General features: G+C 34.0%; 1 non-coding gene across 1 annotated transcript; it reads left to right on the top strand.

Moving 5' to 3' along the window:
- Positions 1 to 2,304: 2,304 nt before the first annotated feature.
- TRNAP-AGG lies at positions 2,305 to 2,376 on the top strand. Its single transcript has one exon. It is a non-coding gene; the product is annotated as a tRNA-Pro (tRNA).
- The last annotated feature ends 2,291 nt before the right edge of the window (positions 2,377 to 4,667 follow it).

The following is a 4,667-nucleotide window of genomic DNA, read 5'->3' as shown; positions in this document are numbered from 1 at the left end:
GTATTCAAAGCCAATGTCGATAAGGCTATGATCGGAGTTGATATCTCCAAAAAATTATCCAGAAAGTTCGATCTCTAAATAACGAAGATTCAAGAGCTCTCAATGTCGGTTTAAGCTCCTCCTATAAAGTCTAAAGTATGAGCAACAATACGGAATAAGAATCGAGAAAGGTCAATCCCCCAATCGAAGGCAATAAGCATTTAGATTATGGGTCTCCTACTCTCAGATTTCTTCCAAATTCGAGATCAATCCTCCACCATTTCTCTTCAAACTTATTTCTACCGTTTCTCAACAAGATTACCCACAAGTTCTATGTAGGAATAAAGTGCTGAAAGTGCCTCGAAACCATTCCTTCCCAATTCAATCCGCCATTGAAGAACTTCAAGAAAAACTTGAAAATCCAATCCGAGGATACATGATGATTCGTCGAGCAAGAATGATTCTAATCAATTTCTGCACCTCCAAGGAATGCTTTCATAGAAGACCACGAAGAAAAATAGCCTCGATAGCGTGCCGAATTGAAGGAAATAGGTTTTGAAATTAAATTTGGGGATAAGAGTCAAATTCTTATCTACGATCTCTTTTCCTTCAAATTAAGGATTCCTCTAGCTTCAGAGGAAGAAGTTGAGTAAACTTAATGAAGGAATCGAGAGCTGAAACATCGTAGAATAAGCTACCCATGAGATCGAAAATCTGGCGTTTTGAGTGAGTTGCATACCAAGAACGTTTTCTGGAAATTAAGGTCCTACACTCAAAGACGTTCCTCCAAACCAATTCCTTTAGCCTTAAGAAAGGATATGGAAGTGGTTCAATGAAGAAATAGAGCCTTGAAACCTCTAAAATCGGCTGCCCAATAAGAAATCCTTTGTTTTATCTCAAGCGATAAATCAGATTTTGGATGAACTTTTGAAGCGAATATCTTAGGCTACGATCCACGAGAAGGTATCAAATCAATCCCTAGCCCTTCCTTGTAACACACATCTTTAAGTTGCAGGAAGAAATCGAGGAGAGAAACTCTGTAAATGTGGATGTTAAAATATTTTTCATCGGTGTCCATCATTAGTTGTGAGTGGCTCTAGCATTGACAATGGTGTTCCTTACTATTTTGTGATTTGTCCAGACCTCGACATACATAATATATATATATATATATTCATTTAACTATAACACATATGGTCCAGGAAGAATTATAATGGCTACTACCTAAATTATAACATAAAGTTGATAATTGATGTCCAATTAGCCAACCCTAAATTTGTAATCATTGTGGATTGATTGAAATAACAATGGAAGTAATTTAAACTCCTAGTACCTTAAATGAAGTTGGTCTCTTCTAATAAAACATGAATTTCTCTTTAATATCATTAATACAATTATGCTTCATTTTAAACCTACCAAACATGAAACTAAAAATAAGTTCAATTTAACTTCATTTTATGGTCATCTTAAATGACGTGTAGGATATATTCTTGATTTACCTTGATATTTCATATTAGTTAAGCTTTTTTCAAAATCACAATTAGACAACAACAAAGATGAACTTGGGTCGGTTTATTATTTTAAATAAAATTTCTTTCTCCAATCCTATTCCTAATAACTCTTCTACTAAATTCATATTATGCTAAGAAACAAATTTTTTACTCGCAAGAAGTAAAATTTGCAACTTTAACTAAAATTTCATCCAAACAAATTTTATGGTTAGAAATTCTAGTGTTCATCCATAATATACAACCACTACCTAAATTATGACCAAAAAAATTTGAAAACATAAGTTGTAGTTGAAAATTACAAAAAACAATCCTCTAAATCCAAGAACTGATTAGTCAATCCTAAAGATAGTAACTAACCTAGAGTAATTGAAGCTCTACATGAAGTAATTTAAAGTTCCAGTTACTTAACTAAAGTTTATCTCGTCTTTAATGAAATATGAATTGCACTTAAGTTCATGAAATGTTTATAGACTCCAACTCTTAGTACTATTAATGCAATTATATTTCATATGAGTTTATCATAAATCAAACTAAGGTACATTCAATACAACTTCAATTTCTTGTCATACGAAGCAAAATAGAAGAATTAAATCAAACAAATTGATGAACTGAGACGAATAAATCCAACCCAACCCAAACTGATTTGTTTGATTCATTTGTTGGGTTGCAATTTATTTGATAACACTTGCATATTAGAATACTAGACCATCAACTTTTTGTTTTATAGTCCAACAACCGCTCAAGAAAATAGATTTTAAACTTGAGAGAAAAAAATATATTGAGTAGGTATTAAAAATGTTGCATTTTTTTTAAAGGGCATTTGGTCTAGTGGTATGATTCTCGCTTAGGGTGCGAGAGGTCCCGAGTTCAATTCTCGGAATGCCCCTATGTTCAATTCATCAAAAGATGAGCCTCAAAGAATGCAATTCAACGAAGTGTAATATTCTTGCTCTAAATATCATTTTATCTTTTTCACATCTTGCCTATACAAATCGTAACTTTCGATATTTGCTTTACTTGTGTACTCCACTATATGTGTCTCAAATGGAACTATCAAACTAAAGCTGATCTAAAATATAATAATAATAATTGCTCATGGATTTTATTAACAAAGAAAATAAATGAAATAATGATGATAGATTCCATAAAAAATTTAATATATAGTTCATAATAAGGGCATTTGGTCTAGTATGATTCTTTCTTTGGGTGCAAGAGGTCTCGAGTTTGATTCTGGAAATGCCCTTCCAAAAAAGAAAAAAAAGCACAATTTTTGAAAGAAAAATAAATGAAAAGAAATAGAATAGTTGTAAAATAATTATCAATGGGGCCTAACCCAAAGGAATGCGTGGCAATGCACAACTTCAACTAGTATAAATTTCATATATATTGAGGCACGAAAAAGAACTTTCAACTAGTATAAATTTCATATATATTGAGGCACGAAAAATATATAGACTAGCAACTAAGAACTTTCAACTATTATAAATTTCATATATATTGAGGCACGAAAAATATATAGACTAGCAACTAAGAACTTTAGATCTACTATAAACGCATTTGGTCTAGTGGTATGATTATTTTTTTTTGGGTGTAAAGGCCTCAAGTTCGATTCTCAAAATGCCCCCAACAATACTATATCAAAATGAATTAGGCAAGATAATATGATTTAAAATGTGGTTTTTAAACATTGAACCAAGAAGATGAGAATAGAGAATGAAACATAATCTTGGAAGAATAAAGATCGTTTCGAGCCCGACTTCAAAAAGAGCATTACACAAATTGTTCTATTGTATTCTTTCTAGAAACATTCCATTATGTTGTCCACTGTCGTCACAATTCTTTTAAGGAAGATGCGCCCAAATAACCGATGAAGAAGTTTCAGAGAGCCATAGGTTCGAATCCTGTCACCTTGATGTGGTATTCTCAGGGGCCGAAGTGCAAAGCCCTATAGCCTATCTGTGGTCAAGAAGGCAGGCGAACCGTGCACACTGAAAAAAAAATGAAGATCTCCTTTTCTATCACACAAATTGTCATTCTTTTGTATTTTGAAACCCCTTACCTTATTAGTCATCAGACAGGTTTTTGGTATAATATATCGAGATAATTATTATGAAAACCCTATTCCACTAGTGTGACTTAGAGACCATTTCTTTGTGGTATCAGTCATGCTATTTGAATAGCCTGAAGTCATCATAGCCTCTCCACCGGTTCAGAAGACTCCTTTGGCATCAATGTGCTCCAATGAAAGAGATTAGACCCTTTTCTGAACCAGAACTGGGCACAAAACACCGAGGTAGAAAGTTGAAAGCGAGCTCTTTTCGCATATACGCAATCTCAAAGCCCAATTATCTCAAGGATTGTCTCCTCGACCCTGGCGAGTATGAGTTCTTGGTAAGAGAGAATGTCGAATGAGAAAGACATTTGATTACGACAACATTCGCAACTACCAAAGTGCACTAAACCTAGTAGAGATCTTCGACCTAACGATAATGGAACTTCAAGCCCATTTAATAAATCAGCTTTGTACCTTATTGTTGACTGAACCGGATGCAAGTCAGGCTCAAATTCTTTCTCAATCACTCGGAGACGAAAGGAAGATCAGATCTGAAGTTTACGAATCGAAGAGAAAGTGGATCTGAGTTCTACACGCTTTTATTTTCAAAAGCTTCGCTTGCCTACGGTACTTTATTCAGAATGTGCAACAATACGGTCATCTCTCAGCCGTGTATAGAGAATTCCTTGATCATTTCCTTGGCGGATAACACAAATGAAAACGTTCAGATTCAATCTTTTTGTTTAATTCGTAAATAAAACAAAAAATGCGGTTAAATATATTGTATATATGTAGTGCATTCTCCCTAATTTGAATTCGAACACTTCGAACTCACTCGTCACACTGTTCTATGGTTTAGTTCGATATGAGCTAGTAGATGGACCTAATGGACCTATAGATCATGGGCTCCAATGATTCAAGATTAACCGGTTAAACTCATTAACCTTTTTAACCAACATTCGTTAACTACTAGGACATTCCACTATAGCCTAGTAGTTGCACTCCCCTCACTATAGATATATTTTTGTCCATTTGATATAACCATGATTAGTAAGTCTATCCTTCACAGGTTGTTCGTAACTAGAGCTGGGCCAATTTACCGTTTTACCCCTGAAGTTACTTCT

The sequence above is a fragment of the Cucurbita maxima genome, unplaced genomic scaffold (genome assembly GCF_002738345.1).
Source record: "Cucurbita maxima cultivar Rimu unplaced genomic scaffold, Cmax_1.0 Cma_Scf00251, whole genome shotgun sequence".
NCBI classification, from domain to species: Eukaryota; Viridiplantae; Streptophyta; class Magnoliopsida; order Cucurbitales; family Cucurbitaceae; genus Cucurbita; species Cucurbita maxima.
The sequence above is the reverse complement of the archived record's forward strand: the minus strand, read 5'-3'. Positions and strand labels throughout refer to the sequence as shown.